Consider the following 26,009-nt stretch of genomic DNA (forward strand, 5'->3'; position numbering starts at 1 on the left):
CTCCAAGAGCCATGTGGCCTGATTAAAGCAATCCTGGGCTGATCGATGCTTGGCTCCTCAACAAAGTTGGGACCACGACTATAGTAATGCAGCGCTCAGCTTTGGTCAGCTTGAAATGTAAGCACAGCAGGCAGACAAAAGCCTGAAAGGTACCATTTAGTCTTCCTCACAGTTACAGTTACATTAGCTTTCCAAGGTTCAGGTGTTTGCACTTGTTATAAAATACCTCCATCTTTTGCTATAACAACTCTTGCCTTCCTACTTAGTAACAGCGTTGGGACAGACTTATTACTTCTTTTACTGCATTCTGTCTTTTATTTCAAAGATATTTTAACTGACCCTGCTGTAAATGTAAACTAACATCTTTCATTGAACGGTCATGTTTCAGCCACAGATGGGGACCAGATCATGCCCTTTGAAAGACTGGGCCAAGGTTTCTGACAGATGATGGTGGGGCTGATTGCCCCAGAACTGCTGAGATGGGTTACTGCAGTAGCGTGCATCCAAACAGAGAAGCTCAGAAGTACTCCTAGGAACTACAGTAAATACAGTCTGCGCATTTAACAGGTCAAGAGAATGATATGAATAACCTCTCACATGAACGTGTTTAAAAGCTAGCTGGGGTAATATCCTTGCTTTGCGTTCTTCAGTTACACATATTTCAATGAAAGAAAAAAGACCAGATTTCAGAACAAAACTCCTGAGCATAATCAAGCCATGGATGGTCCCTAAGGATGTGATCAAGCAGCTCTGGGTTGGAAGGAAATGTAGAGTTTCCAACTTGCTGTGTTGACAAGAGGCTCACTGCCAGCAGTCCACAGGACTGCTCCTGTCAGTGTGATACAACACTCAAAATGGGCCACCTTTCAGCTTTATGGCTTCATTATATCTCCTCCAAGGAACGTTTTTTCTGGTAACTAATAGAATTACTCTGTGGCTTTCAGCCATGTTTTACTTTCTGCACCAGTGACATTGGGATATGTTCACCATTTCAAAGCACATCTACGCCACAGGATTTCCATATTCTCTTTAATTCTTGAAAGATCCACCAAATTTGAAAATTGTTTCCTAGCTCCTGGAATAAAAAGCCAGGCAGAAGAATTTTGTGCCAGAGACAGACAAGTGAATAGAAGAGCAGACCTGAACAAGATGTGACAAATGAGGCCATAATGTTGTGATTTTTTTTCTTCCCTAGGGATGCAGATTTGACCCTTACCCCAGCTTTCATAAGAAAACCAATTCACACTAGGAAATCTGAAATCTGCTTGGTTTCTCCCTGATCGCTTTCCTCCTAGAGAGCAAAGTATCTGACAGGTGGAGACGAAGCCAAGCAAACACAGCCCCTGCTCCCTGCACTAAGCATTAATGGAGACAAATGCCAGGTGTAGATGTCAACTGCAATTTTTCTTTTCCTGCTGATAGCAGAAGGCTCCACAAAGTAATGCCAAAACATTAGGGTAGAAAATGCACTCACGGCTCTCTCGGTCCTATTGTGACTTTTTAAAAAGCTTTTCATTTTCAAAAAGCAATTTCTTTCTCGTACTTCCATTACTCCATGTAGCTTTGTCACACTTAATCTTCATTAAAACTGAAGATACTGTAAGAGAAAGAGAAAACACGGTTTTATCACAAAGGTGATTGTTCTGTAGTCTGATCGACTGCAAGTACCAGCATGCAAAATAATGTCATGCACTCACTCGTGTTTTGTTAGACACGAGCAGCAATGTGTTTCCCAGTTTGTTTTGATTTAGGAGTACAGCAAAATTGTCTTCTGCTAGAGGCATTTTTCTACAAAACAGACACGAGCAGAGTCAGCTACAACTGAGATTTCAACTCACAGAGAGGTGAGCCTTGAAATCTCTCCGAGTTTAGTATAAACATGGGGCTGGTGTTTTGTTTTGTTGAGTTCAAGAGCATGCTTTGATAGAGCTTTTTTTTTTTATATATATATATCACCACAATTCCACTTCTGCAACTTGAAGATGGCCTTGAAGTTGCAGGCATTCCTGCCTTAGCTGCTGAACATGACATTGTATTCACATTCTCTACACATCTCTACCTGACAAGGTTGTTGTGTTGCTCCAAGTTTTTCTACTGACCATTGTCTTAATGAAGGAGATACAAAGAAATTTAAGTTCAAAGTTTTCTCAATAGTTGTCTTTTGGCATTACTGCTTACTCTACATGAAATCCTGTGTTATAATTTACTTTAGCTTTAAGTTTGTCTGCCTGAAACCCACTGTCATTACAAGATGGTCCATTAACAGAATATCTGTTCTAAATAAGCAACCAGTAATGGAAGGCACATGTTTAATGGTATAATACCTCTGTTCTGACACTGCTCACTGGGAGGTGAAATGATAGCAAGATGTATCTCACTACATCTCAACACATTTAGAAGCCCAGTGTTCTGAAAAACAGAAAGGCCAAACTGGGAGAGGATCTTGATAGATCTTGTCCTAATATCCCAGTCAAAGTAGGGTCAGCTACAGCAAATTGCTTTCAGTTGTGTTTAGTTGAATTTTAAAAGGAAAGACAACCTATGAAGAGGCACAACTTCTCCAAGCAACATGCTCCAGTGTTACTCCTAGAGAAAGTTTCTTGTGTGTTTACAGAGGGTTTTGTTTTGTTTTTTTCTCCTTTTAGTTTGACTTTGTCGCACCTTTCCAATTCATTGAATACCTATGAGAAGGATCTGGCTTTAAAAAGTTGTGTTCCTACTATCAGGAGTTTATACACATTGATATGATCCTCTGAGCTTTTTCTTTTCCAGCCCAAACAGTCTCAGCTCTGTTAGCCTATTTTCATATAATACATGCTCTAATCCATTAACAATTTTTGTTGCCCTTTGATGGACATGCTTTTGTGTGCCCATGTCTCTCTTACTCTGGAAAAGCCAGTACTGGACATAGCAGCCAACATGCAGTGTAAACAGGACTGACTAAGGAAAAGGATCACATCACTTAATTTGTTGGTGCTGCTCTGTCTCACAAAGCCCAGGGTGCTGTTGACCTTCTTTGCCATGTGGGCACATTCTCAGTCATAGATAGCTTGGTGCCCACCAGAACCCAACACCTTTTCTGCAAAGGTGCTTTCCAGTTCACAAACCCTCAGTGTGTTCTAGCACTTGAACTCATGTTCATGATCTTTTGAATGGTAGTATGGTCACTTGGTGTATCAGCTGCTTCTCCTGGTATAACGTTCATCTACAGATTTGCTAAGAGTACATTCTGTTTCATCATTCAGGTTATTAATGAAGATATTAAACAACATTGGATCCACTGTTGATCCTATGATACACTACTGGTGACTGGTCTCCGGTCAGATTTTGTGCTACTGATCCCTTCAGACCATTCAGCTCAGCAATTCAGGCAGGTTTTGGCCCATCTCAGTGACCATTAATCTAGTCTGCACTTTACCAGCTTGATTATCAGGATATTACCGAAGGCAGTATGAAAAGCCTTGCTAAAGTCAACAACATTCATTAAAATCCAAATGATAACCAGTAGACCCCTTACTCACCTACCATATACAGCTGTCAGTTTTGTCAGGAATGATTCTCTTCTTCATAAATTCATTTGTTTATATCCACACGCACATATCTGGCTGTGAATGGAGAGAAGTACAAACAATGAGTACTCTACTAGTGCTCTACCAAAGATTAAAATTAACAGATCTTGTGCAACAACTACAAGAAGGAATGTCAGGGAAATGATTTTAATTCTTCACCCACTTCTGCCTTCAGTAAATTCATTTGTCCTGCAACCTAACAGGTTAACTCTTTCAGCTCTACTACTGAAAACTTTGGACAGGCAAGGAGAACTCAAATGACGGATGATATGTTCAACATTAAGATAAAAATAACATAAGCTTGGCAGAAAATTTGTCACAGATGTAGATGTGCACCAAGTAGAAATGACACAAATGTTGTTACTAACCAGCATGCTCCCAGCTTCTGAGAAAACATTACGCCCACATACATCTTTTCTTTTAAAGTCCATACTCATTTATAATGATCCACTTGAGAGCTTGAGTTGAAGAAGTAAGGGTGCATAAGAAGGGAGGACAAAAGAGAGAGTGGTTCTCCTGAGAAATAAGCTTGGATTAGTACTTCATAAGAGCAAAAAAAGGACTAAGATCTCTGATGACACTGTCTCCATTTTATAAAAATAAATATTTATAAAACTAATTAAGCAATGAGGTAGATTAGGATTTTATGATCTTGCCCCTGACTAATACAATTTCAGTTCATCTCAAATTGTAGCTGCCTGTGTGAAAATATTAATTTAGCTCTTGCAATGATGGTAGACATTGAGCTGACCGAATTAAATTTACGCATGAAATGCCTAAATAATTATTTTTTAGTTCACTTCCCTATCTATGTTTGGACAGTGAGGACAGCTTAGTAATCAGTCTGAATAATAGCAAGGTATCTTGCCTGCAGGCATGTCGCTGTCTCAAAAAATATTGCAGATTTGAATTTTGCTTTGTTCTCCAGGACTCTTAATTGCTACCAAGTGTTCACCTAAAAGTTACGTAGATGGCAAGTCAGTTAAGATGAGAACACAAATTCCTAAAAATGCTGGAGAATAAGGGATGGACAGAATGCTTTATGAAAGAACTGCAAAAGTGACTTATCTCTGAAGCAGAAAATCAGGATGGAGGACAGAGGTAGGAAGGCACAGAGAATTTAAGTCTAAGCTACAGTCTCTTCCTTAAATACCTACTCCATTCTGGAGCTGTAGATCTGTCAATATAAGGCCAAAATTTAATAAATAAATTAATAGCAGCATCTGGTTTTAGGAAGTTTCTACGTGCCTGTAGAAATCTGCCATTGTCCTTCCAACATAGAGGTACACATTATGGCCATTACAGTTTTTCATCACTGGTATCAAAAGAAGCAAAGGAATTCACTTTCTGGGTTCAGACTGGGCAAAAGAAAAAGCTATTCCAGGCTCATGTCACTTGAGCTAAGCAAAGTCATTTTGGTAAATAAGTTATTCCAAATTATGCAGTTCGGAACAGATTAGAACATTCCATGACCATAACTAAAGTCCAAAGCGCATCTTCTGGAAATTATAACTTTGGAAAAAATAAAATAAAATGAAATGAATTAAATGCTATGGCTTATAACTTTGTGTTTAGAGATAATATTTTTCAATTTTATTGTTAAGGCCAAATGTATATATATTTTGAAAACAACTTATACACAAATCTTAAAACCTTAATGCAGAATGAAACATTTTGCTTCTGGTTGAACACTAAGTTTGGAGTTGTTTTAATAGTTCAGACATACTTTTTTTATTCTGTGCTTACAAAACAAACTTAGCTGTGAAATTCAGAGATTTGAGAAAACCAAACCAAAACAAACTGGAATGAGCTTAAAGATAGCAGTTCTTCTGTAGTTTCAAGTCAGAGTGACGAAAGACAGAAGAAACTGCAGATTTTCAACAGTTCTTGGGAGAACTCTGCAAGAAGAATTAAGGAGACTGCTTGTAGGTATTTTCTCCAAAACTGAGTTGCAGAGAGAACCCCTGAACATTCAGTAACCTGAAAAGGGAAGAACTCCTTCAGAGAAGGTGACATTTTGCCATTACCTCAAACAGTATATAATCGTTTACCCCATAGACTTGGTGAGAAGGACATCATCATGTAAGTAAACCAATACAAAAAGCTTTTTCAACTTATTTGTCCTGTAGCAACAAAAATGGCCCAAAGCCACAGATGATCATCAGTAGATCTGGTATGAACCCATGTTCAGGAACTGATTTTTTTTTATTATTATTATTATTTCTTGATTTACAAAACAGAAAAAGAAGTACTTGACTTTTATTAAAGTAGCTCAAAGATATGATTTCAAGTCACTCAAAGAGTAAACATACAAATAGAAGGACAAGCATGACTATAATGGTATTAAGTTGCCAGGGTATGCATTTTCTGTTGCATGAAAGAAAAGGAATTCTATCAATGTGGGCATAACTAATGCACTATTAAATTATTAACCTGCATAAATGTACCAAAGTGATTAGCTCATTACTAATGTCTCCATAGTTTCAAAATCATAGAAAATATTTCAAAAATAATTTTGTGCTTTCAACCTAACTTATTAAAAATAGTTAATAATAGTGGTTATGTAGTAATGGAAGAATAATCGGGTATGATCACAAAAATCTAACCTCAAAGAACAAGAAACGCTCCATGTTTTGCATTCCTATTGTAAGGTCAGTTTCCCAAAAAACAGAACTGTAAGAGGTTGATTGAAAATATTTGTAATGTTATAGTATATCTGTAGCAGCCTCAGTTATGACTGACTACACACAGTAATAGTGTTAAATTAAAATATCACAGTCTTTTACTTAGGAATATAAATTGACTAAATTCTATTTGTGGTACATAACAGACCAAGAATAGCGTGCATTTGTGATAAATAAAAATAAGAATAAAATCAAAACATCTAAAGCAGTGTAAAACTTTTGAGATGGTTTAATAAAGCTGTCTCCAACAGAGATTAATTTGTTCCCTGTCACCAGCTCAGGTAGGATCTATAAAGGAAGGAAAAAATGTCAGGCCTAATTGTACCTTATTTGATGTGAAAATTGCAATGGATGCTCTAGAGGTTGCTTAAGTAGTAAAACAGCCTTTTAATTAGTTAAGTAGCCACGTTTTATCAATGCTTGCTTGGGGAAATACCCTACCACTGCTCCTTGACTGTTATCTCTGTGTAACACCTGTCCTGCACAGCAGCAGCTGAATAACATTGAAATTCCGACCCTCAGTGTTCTACACAACTCTGAAACACCTCATGTTGCATGCTGTTCAAGGAAGGATACGAATTTAGGGTGAGCACTTCTTCCTCAATATGTTTACAGGCCAAGAAGATTCCTTAGAAGAAAAATAATAAAAAAAAAAAAGTAAGGGAGTTGCCATCACACTTTCATGACATTTCATTCCCAGATGAGTGCTGGTGAAGAAAAGGTTTCCAGATCTTCCACTGGTCAGTATCCAAACAATATCATTAGCTTGAGGTCATTTATTTGATGTCAGAGGAATAGGGTGCTGTCTCTGTTTCTCCTGTTGTTGTTCATTTCATTTACAGAGCCAGAAAAAGTGGGCTAGCAACAGGGCTGCCACCATAGCAATGGGGCTTCTAGAAGTAAGAGGATCCCAGGAGCACCAAAGCACTAAGTACCAGTTATTAGAAATTTCTCCTGTCTCAAAGAGTCAGCATTACTGTGGGGCAACAAAAATGGACACAGGGTGAGCAGGAAACCTAGAAGAGCAAAAAACCATAAAGTTTGTTGCACACATTTGCAGCCATGAGATGATTTCAGGAGGTCAGGTAGGTCCTATCCTTACTGAAAGGTCACTTCCAGAACAGGGAGAGCATGCCAACATGTTTTATGCCTGGTGAAGCAACACATGATCAGGAACACTCCTGACCACTTGTAATAATATACTGCCACAATATAGTAGATCATCTCAGTTTTCCAGAAGAACACGTGGAAATTTCAGAGAAGAATCAATAAAAGCTAAGCGTAGACTTCAGGATTTCAATGCATTAGCAGCAGTGCTGAGGTACAGCTTTCTCATGGATGAAAGGGAGCTGTCAATAAACATAGCAAGCCTAAATCCTGTTCAACAAGACACATTACAATACATACTGTAGCACAGACTGAAACAAACATACATCTGGACCAATCCTTTCCAATCTCAAATGTTCATCCTATGAGACTTAGCATGGAGCCCCAGAGGACTAGAAACTCGGAATCATGCCCATCAAGAGATATATTTCTTATATAGATTCTTGACACAAACATAGAATTCCCATCTTACATAAAACACACTTTGTATCAGATCACGCTTCCTCTGATCTTCCAGTCTTGATCTTTAAAGATCTCCAAAATCCCTTCCAAAAATGAGTTTGGAGCTAACATTTTAAACTCTGCTGATCACTAAAAAACAGGTTAGTCAGAGGTATTGATTTCATGGAACGATGTAATTTTCTTTTTCCTTCACTGACCTTTGCATGTTCCAGAGGCTATTTTTCCCCCCCTCTTTCTGTCCCCTTGAGAGATAACTACCTTATCACCTTTCTTTATTCTGCACATACTAGCTACCTTTTCTTTCAGATATAGTTTTGCTGATACATATCTGAATAATTGCCTTATTGCTTTCATTTTCTGTTTAACTCTGAAGTCTTCTAATTCTCTTTCAGACCTGAGGATGGCTAATGTGCCTGAAAATTCAGCTACTGTTTCCAGTTATGCTACCCAATTAAATAAAAGATGATATCTCAATGTACATGTCTGTCCTTGCCTTATCTTTAGATGATTGTAGCTAAATCAACAACCATGTCTGGTTTTTAAACACTTCTGATGTGGGTAGGCTAAGAAAACACAATAAATAAAGCATACCAAATTAAATAAAGTATGAGGCATGATGAGACCCTGTTAAACCAAATAGCAAAGTGGATCTACACGTAAAAGTGAAGCCCTAAACAAGGAAAACAATATGAAAAATACATACTTTTGTTGGCATCTGAAGATCACTCTCTTCATCCAAAAAGGCACGAGAAAAATGTCATAACAATTTGTTGTCTACATATTGGGCAGCTTCGCATTAGAGTAAAAGAATGATAGCTTTGTCATATTAGAGAGCATTCTCTGACAGACTGCCCTTAGACTAAAAGCTGAACTATTGTCTAGACATAGTATACCTTACAGAAGCTCCAGCTGCTTATTCATATGAACATGGGTCTTTAATTTCTGCATCATATCTGCAAATGAGTTGCACTTTTCTTAAATGTCTTCAGACAGTCTAAGCGACAGTTGTTGTTAATAAAATTTTATCTCATCTAGGAAACCAAGGGTGAGAAAGAATTCATTCAGGCTCCTCCTTGGCTAGACTCAGCAAAGAGGCCAATATCTGTCTGAAATATCTAAGTCAGTGCTAGCTGAGATCATGGTGCCCAAGACATAAAGGATATTTATGAGCCATAGACTGAGAATATCACCCCATTCAGGTGCCAAAATCAGCTCTGGGTGGTATATAGGATCTGTACTCTCAAGTATCTTGTCAGTAAGTAGGACTAGTTTCTTAGACCAGGAGTTCCCCCCTCTTTACAGACTGCATAGGGGCAACAACAATGAAAACAGATAAAAAAAATGCAGAACAAATTCAGTGCAAAAATAGCCAGACAACTTGTGAAGTCCACACATTTGTTTCAAAACATTGGTTCTTTTATAATATAGTAACTAATCAATCATAAAAATTGCTCCATATAACTTTGTTAATCTTAGTAGTTTCAGTTGTCACACCTCTTGACATTTTACAATACTTTTGCTCCTTCAGAATCAGTGAACATTTATGAATAAAAAAAAAAAACAGCAAATAAGAGAATAATTCCATAAATTGCTTTGATCTGCAGTATATTTTCATACATGGGACATTTTAAATTTACAATATGAAAAATAACACAAATATTTAATAACACATTGGCACACAATAGTGATAAAATAAAGCTTGATCACTGACAAAGAGCCAATCATAATAATATTTCCAGAATTCAAAGCACTAGATCTAACAGTGGGAGACGTGTTCCTTTAAATTAGCTAGCTGATTTAAATGCATCTTTTGCTTTGTCATGGTTTTGGAACTTTTGCTATTGGTATTCCACATCATGTGGAGCACAGAGAAGAAGAACTACATGTTCCAGAGGACCTCACAGTCAGAAAGGGAAATATGTTGCAGAAGTGATGCTCACTCTCTCTCTCTCACTGCCCGGCAGCAGTTGTGAGTGCACTTCCAAGCCATGACACCTTCAAATTCAAAGTAGGCTTCTCAGTCTTCAGAGACCTCTCTCTCTCTCTCTCTCTGATTTTATTTGATGTGTTATCTTGCATTCTGATATCATAGTTAGTAAAATAAGTTTTCCTCGTTAGATCATTGCCACTGCTCTGTTTGTTTCCTTGAGCCCAGCTCCCATCTCCCTACCCCTTTCTCTTTTCCCTTTCCATTTTTGGGATCAGGGGGCCCACAAGCCTACTGCCCACAGACACAGATTGATCTAGATAACTCCATGACATGCTTCAAGTACTATTTTTGCTGTGTCACGCTTTTGTTTCCTTCAGGAAAGATTCACAGAAAGTGAACAACAGAAGCAAATTAAATCTTATGCATACAGGAAGCGTGTTTCAGTGTTGTCTGACAAATACAGACATACTAGAAACTGGAACCTCTAGCACTGTGTTTTGCTATCTAATATTAGTTTTAAAGCTGATGAGAGTAAATAGCAGTGTTCAAAAAAATATACATTAGATTCCTTTTCAATCAATAAATGTATAAAAATAACACCCTGTGACAAGCTATTATTAAATAGCTTTTCAGGTTAATTAAAAAGACACTATATGTAATGTAATAATATCTTTTAATGATTGTTATGATTTATTATTATTTTATATATCCCTGTAAAGAGTCAGAGCAGGGATTGTTGAACCATCCCATGAAAGAAAAAGCAAAGAGAACAAAAAAACACCAGAAGACGTAATCCCTCATAATAACTCTATTAGTGCTTCCAGAAGATATCATTTAAAAACAAAAAACAAACACATGAAAATCAGTTATCTAATCTGTTGCTATGAATTCATATCAGAAACAACATGGGCTCATGAACTGCACCAAAAAACAAAGATCCTTATTTTCCTTCCCATCACTTGTGGTGTAAGTAAAAGACCAGTATTAAAGGACTGGGAGACATATGTGAGTGAGGCTATTTGTCATGTAAGCTAATCTGATAATAGCTAGACTGTTTCCATCTGGGAGCAACATTACTAAGAGCCAGCAGCTCAAACATCAGACCCCACTGTTGTGCTTGCATTAATCTGCAATGAGGCAAAGACTCTCCTCTGATGCTGCCTCAGTATTACAGGCCTGTTTGCATGATGCTTTTCTGTCTTCTGTGACACCTAAGAAACTGGAAAGCCAAAGCAGTGCTTGGCAGTTTAGAAGTTAGCTATGAGTACTAGAATTCCTAATAACATCTTATTTCTTGCCAAGATTAAACATACTAAATTTAGTATTCAAACTCAGTAAAAAGCCATTTGCAAGGGTTTGGGGCCCTGAGAAGATGCCACATTCCTAAGAACATCAGGGAAACCAGTTCACAGTACAACTTAAATGTCACGATGGAATCAGACGTGACAAATTCTGCACAGAAACTTATGCTTACAGGGGTTCCAACATATCAGGACATCCACTCAAAATTACTGACTTGTAACTTATTTGTTTTCTGTCACATATTACCTTATCGATTCACCTACTTACCATTCGTTACATGAAGAAAGAAATCAAGAAAAATCATCACTTCATCTTGACTTAGTTTGCATAGTGGATGTCAGCTGAAAAAACCCTTGTCCATCCATTAGATGTGTGGGAGTGAGATTCATAATTGATCTGACTTTTCTCTCACAGTATTGAGAAACAGAAAATAACTCGGCTAACAAACAAGCAATTCAACTCCTAAGCCTTTAATGACAGGCACTGATGCAGAGCACAAGGGCCTAAAATAAAAATTTTACAGCAAAGCATGAGTCAAAATGACAAAACAGCAGAGGTGGAAAGGTTGGTCAAGCCCACATAATCTGAGATGCACAATTTTGGCATAACTCCACCAAAAATATTGAATAGTTGAGATTATGTGCTTACTACCTGTGAACAGGCTTCTTGCTGGCAACTCCAAAAATACTTTGTTAGTAGTGAGTGAACCTACTCAGCTGAATGTATTGCATTACACTAAACAATCAACAGCACTATCTCACAGGAAAATCCCTTTCTCCATCTCCTTGCCTGGTAGAGACCACAGACAGCACGTGCACCACAACAAAGATCAACAAGTCCTGAGAAGCACTGCCCTGCTCCCAGACCAGCAGCTCCAATATGTGGGACTCAGCAGATGCAGCAGCTGAGTAGACATCACTGTCCATCATTTTGCCTTGCCCCTTGCTGATATTTGTTGCCTCCCTAGTGTGGATAGACAGTGGCTACCCACACTCTGTCTACATCAAACCATTCCATGTGAAAGTGATTATGCAAGTGTTAAAACAGCTAAGCTTCAATGACAAGATGCCATCACTAGCCCACCTCTCCACTTCACTGTTCTAAAGGGCAGAGTGTGATCCAGTTAACATCAGCAGCTACTACTTGCCCCTTCAGAAAACCCTCTTGAATAACACCCATCTTCAACTGAAGAACTGCTCCCTTCAAAAAAAGGAAGCAATATAGCATCCTGAGAATTGTTTCAAGTTGTATCTCCTACCAAGTCTGGAAGACTGCATCCTTGATAGCTTTTTTTACCCCTAACCTCTTTGATCCTCTTTTTCTCCCTACCTTCTTCTAGTTTACCTGGGCATGAAGCTTCCAGGAACAGAAATCTACACTTCTTTCCACACTCATGGTCACACCTTGATGTTTAACATGTGAACAATTATTTCAAAGGATTCCAATTCTATGAGCTTTTACCCCAAGTATGCTTGCAAGTCACCAGCTTTAGTAAAAGTGCTCAGTTCTGTAACCCCTGTCAGACAACAGGGTTCTTTGGATAGTTGAGGTAAGAAACTATCCTGGTTTCAGCTGCAATATAATTTTCTTCCTAGTAGCTGGCACAGTGTTGAATTTTGGATTTAGGTTAAGAATAATGTTGACAACACACAAACTCTTTTCTACATCTGGTGCTGCCCTGCCAGTGTGGAGCTAGGGGGACACAAGAAGCGGGGAGAGGACAGAGCCAAGGCAGCTGACCCAACTTGACCAAAGGGATGACCCATGCCATTGGATGTCATGCTGAACAGCATAACTGAAGGAGCTGGCTAGGGCAAACTCTGGGAATGGCTAGGTATTCTTCTGTGCTGAGCAGTTGTGTTGTTTTGCATCGCTTGTTTTTGTATGCTCTACCGTCATTATTGTTAATTTTACTTTCCTCTATCTTATTAAACAGTGTTTATCTCAACTTATGAGTTTTATCTTTTGTTTTGATTCTCTCCCCTACTCCACAGAGTTGAGAGAATGGCTATCTGGTGCTGAGATGCCTAGCAGGTTAAGACACAGAAAGACTCCTTTAATGCTCCCTTCATTCTCCTAGAGCTTTTCTAGTACTGTGAGAACAACCCAGCCAAACCCACACTGTACTTTTATTTCAACCTTGTCTTTGTCTGGAAAACTGTATTACAAACTTGGAGATATGCTGACGCCCTTCACTAAAACATGAATGAAAATAGTTTAACTTAGTTGGCATTTTGTAGTGAAAAGTGACTCTTCATGCACCCAGCCACCGGAAGGATGGAATCACAGAATTAATCAGGTTGGAAAAGACCTCGAAGATCAAGTCCAACCTCAACCTAACCATAGTACCCTAATGTGAGGATCTGTCTGCAAGGAGAAGAAACTATGAAGAACTGCTTCAAAGCATTCATCTAATGCCTATACACAACTAACATAAGTAAGTTGAGTGTGAAAGTCATGTGGAGCCTTGTCTGGTTTGAGGAGTATGAAGGGCAGAGGGTTTTCTAGCCCTGGAAGCAACCTCCAAAACTTCATCCAGTCAAGGAAAAAGCAAAAACAGGAAAGAAGTAGTCCAATAACAAAAAAATTTATGTTACACCCATAATGTAGTATGCGTGGCAATTTTAAGCACAAAGAAACATGCCTTTATAGTGTATTGTTTATGTATATATGCATATGTATCCACATATATGAAGGTCACTCTGAAAGTGATGTCTCTTAATTCCATGAAAACCAGAACAGACACAAAGAACACTATACTAAAGAGAACTGTTGGATAGAGCAAATTCTTGGCTACAAAACACTGTTTTCAACATGCCACCATCATTAGCTAAGTATCTTTGCCAGTGATGAACAAAAGCCTGTATGCCACACCCATAAAAATCTGTATGGCCATCTGGAATGTGACTGTCATTCACATCACCATCGCTGCTGGTGAAATTCACCACCCGCAGCTTTGCTGTGCTCACATCCACTGTTTGGACTCTGGAAACACTCATGAAAGTCAATGAGTGCAATTTTTTCCACATCAAGGAATTCAGTGGCACACCTTTGCTTCATACACACTTCCTTGTCAGCCACCATGCTGTCAGACCACCCCTCTGCTGTCATCAGTCACACAGCAACAACATTGTAAGGAAATATTGATGGGAAGGTTCAGCCTCTACTGCCATACCACCACAGCTTCTGATGTCATGAGCCAACAAAGCAAAACAGGAGGCACCACTTTCAGAGTAGCCCTTCTATTACACAACATTCCCTCTTCTGCCCTTTGGCATGTCACCCTATGAGCCTTCCAATGGTTGCTGAAACATGCCAAGGAAATAGATTCTAGTCTCTGTGATGCCCATAATCATCTGGGATTGCTGCACCCTGATGTGTTTGTTTGCAGCTCTAATTTACTTGACTCTATTGTTCTGAAGAAAATAGGGGGCCCTTGTTCCTGTTAGACTTCATTCTGAGATGCTCAGAAATTCAAAGCAAATTAATCTTAACACAGCAAAGGAGTTCAGCTGTAAATACATGGCTTTTTTTCTTTTTTTAAATAAGTTCCATGTCATGCTGAAAGCTGAGGTCACAGACTCATCTACGATATACACACCTGCTCATCAGATGGGCTTGAGAGTGAAGGGAACCTTTCTCCAGATACCCCCAAGCACAAAAAGTATCAACACACAAATTAATTTCCAAGTCTGTTGTCTTTACTTTTTTCTCTGCTATTTCACCTCAGTTGAACATAATAAAAGTCGTAAGGAGTCTCTTTTGTTAAAATTTAGGAGAAAAAAACCCAGCATTTTCCAGGCTCTTCTAGGTGCTATGCAAAGGCTTGGCATTCTGAAATATGATGCTACAGTAGAGAGAGAATTGAATTGGAATTTGCATGGCAAGCTATGTGCCCAGCACAACAACTTCCACTGTTGCATTTTTGATAACTTGCTTAAAACTTATATGTCAGACAGAGAAATGATTATCATTCAGATGATGTGTTTCCACAGAGACCGCACACTTAAAACCAAAATAACAATACATATTACCAAGTTGGCATATGGTGTCTCCATTTTTCCAATAGAACTTTGCCTGCTGAGACGCACAATGTTTAACAGTTACCAGTTTAATTTGAATCAGATTATTACATTTTAAATGCTCAAGGATTAAATCTGTAACTGATTAAAATAAAATTAAGAGATGAGAGAGTTTTATTCCAGGTGTAAATATTTCAGTAGGGAACTAAGAAAACTATTCCTTGAGCGTCATGCAGAAGCAGGATTTTGACATTACATCCCACAAAGATAGAACTCAATTTTAGAGTTTAAAAACAGAGAAAGAATAAAAGGAACAGAAATTTGTACTTGGTTTTATGTAAAATGAATTAAAATTGAATTTCACCTTGTATAGTTGGAATAATACAAGTGTATAGCTGTAATTATACAGTAGATAGACAAAGAGTATCTGAGAAAAGACTCACCAGTGTTGAGACTTTCAGTTGAGATGGATGCTTGCCAACGTAGAAGCTCATCACAGAAACTCCACAAAGGAGCAAACTCCAGAAAAAGAGGCTACCTTATTGGTGGTCAGCCCTTGAATGGGATCTAGGAGAGGTGGAGTCAAGCTCCAACCCTTCCAGGAGCACAGCTGAATTACCTTCACCTGTGCTCCCACAGCTGGCTCATCGCTTGCCTCAGATGGTTAATCAGAGGTTCAGGCTGTGATCAACAGTTTCCCTTACAAGCATTAACTATAGTTGGTCTTCACTCATGATAAAAAAATCACAGTGAACATATGCCTACATTCTGAACTCAGAATACACAACCAACTATAATATAAATATTAGGGAAAACATTAGAAAACCACTTATATCTTAACTTAAATAGCAGAACTACTGGAAAATTTCAAGAGCTATGAACTTGGAAATAGTCATTTATTATCAAGAATCTCCAAAACCACCACTGTATATATATCAGAAAAAAAATGTGTTGACAGTAAAAAGCATCCGACCAAAGTGGAGACTTAGAGAGATACAGAAAAGATAAATATTTAAAAAAGGAAAACACGGAGGAAGAGATTAAAAGGCAGGAGAAACATGTGCAACAATTTAAAAACTCAGTGGACTCACAACAGGAAAAATTAAGAACAATAAGATGTAATTTTGATAACAGCAAGAGGTGCCTGATCATGAATTAAATACATTTCAAGATAAAGAAAAAAATCATAAATAATACTGGAGAAAAATTTGAAATATTTGGTAAATAATTACATTTTATCAGAATTATCCACAGAGAATGCATTTCTTCTATATAATAGAAAATGTCAGGAAAAAATTTCCACATCCACCAAGGTTAAAGGTAGGCATCAATAATCAACTAGTCTGGCAAAATTACCCTCACACCCACAATGTCCAGAATTAGTTAGTTGAAGGGTTCTTCAGTTATTTAGCTTTGCTGGGTTGTCACCATTTCTCACACCCATGATAAAATTTGTAACAGGGTAGGTAAAGACTAAGATACACCTCTACAAAGTACTAAATTAAATTGGCTTTTCTAATTCTTTTATAGAAATACCGTTAACACTTCAACATTTTTTTCTTGGCAATGTTATATGGATTTTTTCTCCCTCCCTCCCTCCCTCCCTCCCTCCCTCCCTCCCTCCCTTCCTTCCTTCCTTCCTTCCTTCCTTCCTTCCTTCCTTCCTTCCTTCCTTCCTTCCTTCCTTCCTTCCTTCCTTCCTTCCTTCCTTCCTTCCTTCCTTCCTTCCTTCCTTCCTTCCTTCCTTCCTTCCTTCCTTCCTTCCTTCCTTCCTTCCCTCCTTCCTTCCCTCCTTCCTTCCCTCCTTCCCTCCCATTCCTTCCTTCCCATCCCTCCCATCCCCCCATCCCTCCCTCCCTCCCTCCCTCCCTTCCTCCCTCCCTTCCTCCCTTCCTCCCTTCCTTCCCTCCCATTCCCTCCCTCCTTCCTTCCTTCCCTCCCATTCCTTCCTTCCCTCCCATTCCTTCCTTCCCATTCCTTCCTTCCCATTCCTTCCTTCCCTCCCTCCCTCCCTCCCTTCCCTAATGTTTATTTACCAACTTTGTTTCTTGACTGCTATGAGTGTAACCTGCACCTGTCATCTATGCAATGAAGTTACAGAATGTTTTCAATGGAACACAGTTCAAGGTTTTGTTGTTTTGTTGTTGTTTTATATTATATATATATATTTATTTTACCTTCCTTCCTTCCTTCCTTCCTTCCTTCCTTCCTTCCTTCCTTCCTTCCTTCCTTCCTTCCTTCCTTCCTTCCTTCCTTCCTTCCTTCCTTCCTTCCTTCCTTCCTTCCTTCCTTCCTTCCTTCCCTCCCTCCCTCCCTCCCTCCCTCCCTCCCTCCCTAGCTCAAACAAGTGCATTCTGTTTTTAACTACTCATTTTAACATGTATTTATAGGCAGATAATAGTTATTAGGACACACTGTGAAATTCAAAATTCTAAACGGGCACTTGCCCAGTTCTAGTTCAAGACCAAACCTGTTCTATTTCTCATTTGTTGAAATATAATAGAAGATTATTATGAAGATTGATGGAGATGATCCCCAGCTTAATTGTTATGACCAAATGATCATCATACACTGATGCATAAAATGAAAGGTCTATCAGGTCAGAAATTATGTTCAGAAGTAAATACTTCATTTTGCAAGGCCATAGGAAATCACATTAACCGTGGAAAAGCAATTGATTATTTTCACAGATTGGCCTTTTCATAAGACTCAACTTTCACTTACCTGCAGCCATGCAGTGACCAGAAACTTTTTAATTCCTATCCTGACTTGACTTTTCTTAACCAAAGAAACAAATGGAAGACAAATTGAGGGGAAGAGAACATTTCTTTAAATGAAAAAACTCATAGCTCTTGTATTTCAAGAGGCTGGGGAAGGAAGTGCTAGAGATACACTGAGCTCCTCTTTTTGCTTCTTTATCAAATCACCTACCAGTAAAGCATGCTGATTTTGTGCTGGCACTGAACAACTGCTGCAGTGGAGAACCGGTGCCCATACTTGAAGGACATAAGAAGGATTATCCTAATTTCACCTTTCGAGAAACAGAACAGACCCATTTCTTCTCTTCTCCCCAAGCTCCATAGACTTTAGTAAAATACCTGTTAGAATAACATCATGGCAACCTGTACTGCTGTAGGCTGGGCAAGAACCACAAAAGCGACCATCATGAAAGATTACAGTGGCACTCTCAATCACTTGGGGACAGTCAATTTTTCTCCAATATAACGTAAAATCATTCAAAACTCACTATCGGTTCTCCTTGATAGCTCATACTTCCATCTGAGAATGTAATGAGTGAAGGGCTTAAGGTCATTTTATTAGAGATTATTGCATTTTAATCCTACCTTCCTTTCTGAGCTTTCTTTTTTATCATAAAACACAACAGCCTTGGATTAGGACTGCTGCCAATGAGACCTGGCACCCTGCCACTCAGAACTTACATGGGCTTCTTCCAGAACACAACCCATATTTGACCTCCAGAAGCAGCATCCTCTCTGTTTATACCCTCACAAACTCACCTCTTCCATCTTTCAAAGACCCTTTGAGTGTGGAGTCACTGATGTCTATGTTGTCTTCAGGCGTAACATCCTTCTTTTGAAACAGAAGACGAAGAATGCGAGTTCCTAACAGAATCTGCAGCAAGACTGGGCAGCAAACTCATGGTGTCAAAACTATAGCCAGTGTACACAGAAAATTGCTCTCATAAAACCACATGCCCTAAGTACTGATGTATATATATATATACATACACATGCTTCCTGATTGCAGTCACATAGGTGGTGAGGTTTTCTGACAGCGATACATTTCTTTAAGTAGCTGAACACATTGGCAAAGCTCTGAAAAGTGGATTGAGTTTCCATGTGAACAAAACACAACCAACTGTTCAGCCTGAAGAGTCAGTTGGTGGGAAATGACTGCCATACTCACCTGCCCACAGTAAGCAGACTTGTACTGGATATTACAACTGACATTTGATTTTTTTTTATTTTTATAATTTAACAAATACTACTTTGCCAATTTACTACTTAGGCTTACAGTTCACTAAGCTTGGTGCAGATATAAAAGCTGCATCTGATAAAATCACCTACCAAGTAAAATTAATGAAATTACTTTCATACATAGTCTAGTATTGAACTAGCTTTAAATTTTAATGCAAAATCCAACATATGAGCTCCTTTTATATTCACTTTATTGTCATCTATGATGAAAAAGTTCCTATGAAGGATTCTGAAAAGGAGAAATTTCAGAAATGAAACCTATAGCTCTTATGAAAGGCTCTGCTGTTACTGATCTGAAAGTCCTTTTCCTACCTCCCCTTCCAAAAGCGGTGTGTGGGGCAAGAGAGCACTAGCTCCCTGTACATAGCTTTCACAATATTCTTTCCCAGTATGTTTGGGCATGAACTGGAGAAACCAAGCAAAGGATAATAGATGGCTTTCTCTCTCTGCACTGTCACCTCCTGTTCTCTTTGCTTGTAAAGCCAAAAAGGTTACAAATAGTGATGGATAGTTCCTGACATGAACACCTGTGGGGCTAAGACCTCAGATTATTTCATAGGTTGCTGAACAGCTGCCTAAGACATCCTTTCTGTCTCCCATTCCTTATCCTTATTCACTGCCCAAGAAATTCACACAGAGGAGATGAGCTTAAGCTGGCAATCTAGAAGCAATCTGAATCTTAAAAAGCAAGAGGCAGCACTGCTTTTCCTTAAGGAGAACAATCCATGAAGATTTTTCTCTCTGGTTGAGAAAATGTATGGGAAAAAAAATTAAAGGCTGAAGGAAAAAAAATGCTTTGCAAATGGCATATTTAGCATATCACAATGACAATACTGTCACAAGGAAAGAAAAGTTCAGTGAAATCAATACCTCTGGCAGCTGATGCTGTCCACATACTTGATAGCTAAAAGACTCCTCCTTCAAAGGGTACATTGTGGCTATATTTCATCCACACTCTCAAAGCTTCTAAGAGCCTCCAAGGATTTCCATGCAGCAATCAGTGCTGAGGTGACTCCACTAGGGATCACATTCCTCACCCTGCAACATGTTGTAACAGCAATTAAACTGTGTAAAGTGGACAAAGAAGGTCGCATCAGGACCACAAAACAAGTTGATCTGTCTGAGGACGTCTGCTGTAGAAAGTAGATTCAAAAGGAGAGACACAGATGGAGGAGTACAAGCAAAGCATTTCTCTTGAGTGAAGAGCATCTGGCAAACCATTAAGCTACATTTAAACAACTAACAAGCTAAACAAAAGTTATAAGTAGCACATGATGTGTGTCTTTTGGAAGGATCTGAAATGTGACAACTGAAGACAAGTCACTGGATGTTTAACCACTGCAAATATGATGTATCTGAACTACAGCTAGAACTAAAGGAGAGCAAAAAAGCAAGCTCAGGGGCAGTTCTAAGACTGGATGCAACTTCTTCTATCCACTACCAGATAATTTTGCCTTTGAGCACAAAAGTTGGGAGAGTTACACTGCAATAATCAACTTTGCAGTCCCCCAAGACTTCTGCTAAGATTTTCACATAGAAGTATTGATGTTTAGGTTGGTTTTTAGAAACAGAAAAGCTAGGCAGCTCACGAGCAGCTCTAGAGTACTTGTAATTTTACCTCTCAGATCCTGAGGAATGAGTCTGGATTTATTTTCTCATTTGATACAAAAAAATTGCACTTTTCCTCTCTCCCTGAGACTTTCAATCTAATATACAGCAGCTCTCAACTTGAAGAAGTGCCATTCTTGCCTTTGTTGATGCCTATTCCCTTTTCCAATGGTTAGTAACAGCTAAATGAATAATAATAACAATAAATGCCTCCCTAATAATTATTTTGAGCTAATCTCACTGAGTATCCAGCTATTAGTACTTGTTGTGTCTTTCTCTTCTGAAGTAAGGAGCTCTTTTTTATCCATCTTTTTTCTTACCGTAGAATATTTATACAGTAATCAAGTCTCTTCTCAGACTGCTGTCGTATAAAGCAGTACTTGATCTGCAATTGTCTTATTATACAGCTTTTTTCTATTCCCCTTCAGTAATTAGCATTTCTTTCTTTCTCAGACACTACACTTTTAAATACTCTTTAAAATATATATATATATACATATACATTAAATGAATACAATTTTCAAATTCTGACTGTGCTGTACTTACACAGAAAATGAAACATACAAAATGAAACCTTTTTGTTTCCGTACATTCTTATCTGCTATATGTCCAGGATGCAAGCTAACCTTTCTTCCATTATATGGGCCTTCACACTGATCAAATGTTCCCTCTATTCTCTTCTTACAGAGTCATTATTTTCCTTTCCCCCTATTCTGTTTATATGATTGCATGTTTCTTGAAAAATCACTTGTTTTCTTCTCACATTAAATTGCCTTCCATTTAAATGGACTCTGCTGCTTAATATTCCTCGTCTATCTGAAGGACTGCCTATTCTTCAGTCTCTGGCAGAACACATCTCCACTATGCCTGTAAATGCTAGGAGCAGGAATTTAACATTCATTGCTGAAAATATTAAATAGTAATGAGTTCAGTGTTGACTTCTGCATAGTGTCTGCTTAAGAATATCTTCCTTCACTGATTAATCCTCACTATACTGTATGTTTCAAAAGTTGTCAAATATTTACTTATTTAACATGGCCTCCTTTCCATTGAAAATACAAAGGACTACTTCTGCTCCAGCTATGAGGCTGACACATACAGTTCTAGAATACCTTTTGCCTTTCTCTGTTTTGAAGTGTGTGGTGCATTTACTAGGAAAAATTTTCACCTACTGAGCTGAAGTGAGATATGACTAAGGCTTGCATCTCTGGCCTCACATGCTCTAGCATAGGCTTGTGACATCTTACCAAGCATCAGAACTCTATCTGCCTCCAATTATAGGGACAAAGCTCCATGGTCTGAGTGGCCCCAATCAGTCCTTTATCTTTTGTTTAAGATAGGCTCCTCTAAATGGTGCTTAATTCTATCTATTTACTGTCTTTTTAGGGCTAAAGAGTGAAAAAGTGGAGATATCTGAGAAGACAATAAGGCTAGACTGTCTGTCAGACATAACTGTGCTCTGGCTTTTATTGATTCCCAGAACTTTTGTTTCTAACTCTTTCTGAAAATTTTAAGAGCTTTATAATATACTTTCTGGAGATCTCAATAATCCAAATTTTAAACATAAATTAGATCCAAAAGGGGAGAGAACTTCTCAGCCAATGCCCTTAGGATACCTGGCAGCAAACTCTGAGAGCCTGCAGAGTATTAAGTAGTATTCTAAGTTACTAATGACTTAGAAAATATACTTTCACCCTTAGGCAATACCAGTCTATCAGAGAATAGAAATATTTATTAAATCCATCTGCTTTTTCAGCACGATTATTTTTATTATTTCCCTCTCCCTGGGATAGACACACACAACTACTATGATTCCTAATACATTTAAATATCCAACAAAAGAAAAATATCTTACTTATCTCAGCCCTGCAAAAAGGACTTGTTTCATGACTCCAGATCAATAACTACTTATGGCTACTTACTTCCTTTTCTATATTTTTATGTACTGTTCTTAAATTCTTAATTCCTACCTCTATTATATTACCAAACCAAGGCAAGGTTTTCAGCAATGCTGCTTTATTTCTTGAAGGCAGAATGCTTGCATTTTTTTGGACCCTTCCTCTAAAATAAGTATTATCTCTATTTATGATTTCTTTCTGTTATCTTCCTTTACATGATTTCTGTTCACATGTTTCTCCTGTGGTGCATGCAGGATTGCCTTGGCAGCACTGAGAATTTGTAGTGATGTTAGCATCTTTTTTCCTCACCCAGACTGAACATAATTAGATCCTGATCACTGGTCCTCACCCTGTTTTAATCAAACTATTAATTTCTCAGACATCTGCAGGCTCTTCGTGAAACGTTTCTGTTATCTCCTCGCTTGTCACTTATATATGCACTCTCAAGTACTCACTGTAATTGTCAGTAACTTCAGTGTTTCTCGAAGTGGAAGAAAACATAGACATAGTGATTTTGGTTACAGAAACTATTCATGGACCAAGAGCACAAATTTGCCCCATCCTGTCTTCAGTGAATGAATGTCTTCTGTGTGCGTTAGCCATACCCACTGCCTTTATCTACAGGATGAGGGTGGGACTCGACTTCACCCTGTCATATGCCTGGAAACCAATTCCTGATAATTTTCCACACTCCATTTCTCAGTTGTATGAGGAAAAGAGACTGGAACGGGGCTTCTCCTTCCTCCATTTCTGTCAACCTATCTCTTGTAACTCTTGTGTAAGAGCGCATCCACCAGCTCTTCCTGCATTCTTTCACGTCAGTGATAACACAGTACTTCTCTAATATACTGTCTCTTATTTTGCCATGCACAGAACGAAGATTACTGCCTGCAATGGACTCTGTGTATTTACACTTCAATTAAAATCTTCAGAGCAATACATTGCAAAGTCAAGTCTTGCCTTGCAGTACAATGCTGACAAACAGCCTGGCCCGAGGTTACTTGGTACATCATCTCTCCATGGGAGGTGAGTCATCCAAACTTACTGTTCACTCCTGCTCATCTGTCTTCCTTCCAGGAGCAAAGAAAAACAGAATTCAACATTCTGTCTGGTGGCAATTACTACAGAAGTATTCACCTCTCCCCACTTCAAAATAGAGCTTAGTTTGGCTTAAAAGTACAACCTGAAGAGAAAAAAAGAAAACATTAACATTACGTGACAAGCAAGTACACTGTGGACAAGGCCTCGCTAAGATAAAACAGGATTTTATTTTAAACAAACTCAGGCTGCCCCTGTGCCTGCTGTCCATGAGCTGGAACAGGCTTGGCCTGACAGCCAGGGTCCTGTCACAGTATAGCACTCTGCTCCTGCCAGCACGGAGCCCCATGGTCCCTGCACAACTAAAACTCTACACTGTCCAAACACTTCTCCCCTTCCCTCTCTTAATTCAACCAGCAGGAGCTTTGTTAAGCTCTTTTCATAAACAATACTTTTAGTTCTTTTCATCCTCAAAGCTTTATTATTATTATTATTATTATTTCTTTTCTTTTTACAACCATTAACTAATTAGTCCTCACAAGAGTCCAAGAAAGTTTCGGGAATTCGTTCTAAACGGCAGTATTCAATGTGCCTCATTTAACTTAACCATGTAGAGGAAAGAATACAGAGAATTAGATGTAAATCCGTTTTGCTTTTTACAAGACCAGAAGCATCATGGGAGCTGGAGTTGTGGCACTGTGGCCTCTATCTTCCACCTGTGGCCATCGTGCAGCAGCACTCACAACCCTGTCCTTCCTGCTTCCCCTCTCACCTGAAGTCACTACAGTTCAGGAAGATCCAGACAAGGTTTATCCTAAAATGATGTGGCTCTTGTAGGCTGGTAAACTGTCTCCTTGATTAACTCCATACCAAAACAGAGGTCTGATTATTATTTAACCTTTACAGCAGCTGGAACACAAACTTACCACACACTGCATACTTACAGATTTATTAAAATTTGATTACAAAAACCAAAGGGAAACACGCACTGCATCTTGAGTGGCTTTACAAAAAGGCAGTCAAGACAATCCTGTATGAATAGCTCAATCTATGCGTAGCATGGAAGAAAACATGCAGCAATTTCCTAGTGTCATTTCAATTTGAAATTGTATGTAGAATATGTGTATTAACAGTAGAATGTGTAAACAACAGAATATGTGTAATCTTAGATAAAGAAAGCAGAAGTAGCAGGATGGTATTTTATAGGCAAGACCAAAACTAAACCAAACCAAAACAAATTCAAATGCCACAGCTAAATGCATTCAGGAATGACTGTAACAAACAGATGTAAACCCTTTTTTCAGACTTCAGAGATCACTTGGGAATGGCTCTCAATGAATGTATCTAGCTCTCCTCAACCTCCAAGAAGCATCAAGCAAAAGTAAGGAGGTCTGAGTGTTGTTTTTTTTTTTAAACTATTAATATTTTTATTTTAAACTTTATTTTAAATTCTAGGAAGGGCTTTTAGAAATTCTTGCTCTCTTTTGCTGCTGGAGGAGACACAGTACCAGGCTGAGGATGAACTTGCTTAGGACTGGCCATGCTCCATCACATCTAGGGCTGGTGCCAGAGTCTGGAGACTAGCATCACCTTCAGCAGCTTAAGCTGTGCAAGTGTGGCTGGCTATCAAATGCCCCATGACACCTGACTCAGTTCCAGAAATGCAAGTTACACAATACGGCAAGGCAGTCAACAAGCAGGCAAAGAAAATTCATAAGATGTCACAACAAGCAGGAACACCTACCTATATCAGAAGGTTAATGGGGAAAAAAAAATGGTTAACAGGCTAAAATCATCTGGAGTGATTGCACAGGCTCTAAATAAAGACCCTGTGGAGCGTGCAGGCTGCCCTGCCTGGGGTGGTAGCACTGAAAGCAGCATACAAGCAGAGGGGCAACACCATTACGGACAGAGCCCATGCTGCCTCTAAAGGCTCCTAAGTTGTGGGCAGAGCCATGACACTGCTTAGGGTACGCCTCGCTAAACCAGAGCTGTGCTCCTGTTCTTTGGACAGGGAGACCAAGGCAGTAATTTTGGCTGGGAGCAAACGTACAAATGCCGCTAAAATAGTTTCTGAAAACAGAGGTGGCCTCTGAGATCTTCCTTATCCACTTACAGCCTGAATGCAACATACTCAAAGAAGTAGAGCTCTTTGTCAAGAATACCGTCCATGGCCTGGCTTCAGAGGGCTATTTGCTTGACAAGTGCATGCCCAGGAGTGGTGGCTGTAATAGCAACATAGCTACCTACCAAAACTGCATTTAGCAAAATGAAGTCATGAGCTACAAATTTCCGGGACTGAGAAGTTGCTTTACTTGCTGTAAAACTTCACAGAAGCAGAATGAAACTCATTGCATATGTTTACATCTTTAGACCTAAGAAGTGGACAGA

The 26,009-nt window shown here is 38.8% G+C and overlaps 1 long non-coding RNA gene across 2 annotated transcripts; it reads right to left on the reverse strand.

Moving 5' to 3' along the window:
- Positions 1–1,115: 1,115 nt before the first annotated feature.
- On the reverse strand, positions 1,116–15,629 carry LOC140247266 (uncharacterized). 2 transcript variants are annotated; one of them, XR_011902625.1, is made up of 3 exons: positions 15,520–15,629; positions 3,522–3,605; positions 1,116–1,597 (listed from the first exon to the last, which is right to left on the reverse strand). It is a non-coding gene; the product is annotated as an uncharacterized lncRNA (long non-coding RNA). The 2 variants fall into 2 exon arrangements; XR_011902626.1 differs by lacking the exons at positions 1,116–1,597; positions 3,522–3,605 and adding exons at positions 5,623–5,739; positions 6,830–6,881 and having other exon boundaries at positions 15,520–15,575.
- Between the last annotated feature and the right edge of the window lie 10,380 nt (positions 15,630–26,009).

Source organism: Excalfactoria chinensis, chromosome 1 (assembly GCF_039878825.1).
Source record: "Excalfactoria chinensis isolate bCotChi1 chromosome 1, bCotChi1.hap2, whole genome shotgun sequence".
In the NCBI taxonomy this organism is placed as follows: Eukaryota; Metazoa; Chordata; class Aves; order Galliformes; family Phasianidae; genus Excalfactoria; species Excalfactoria chinensis.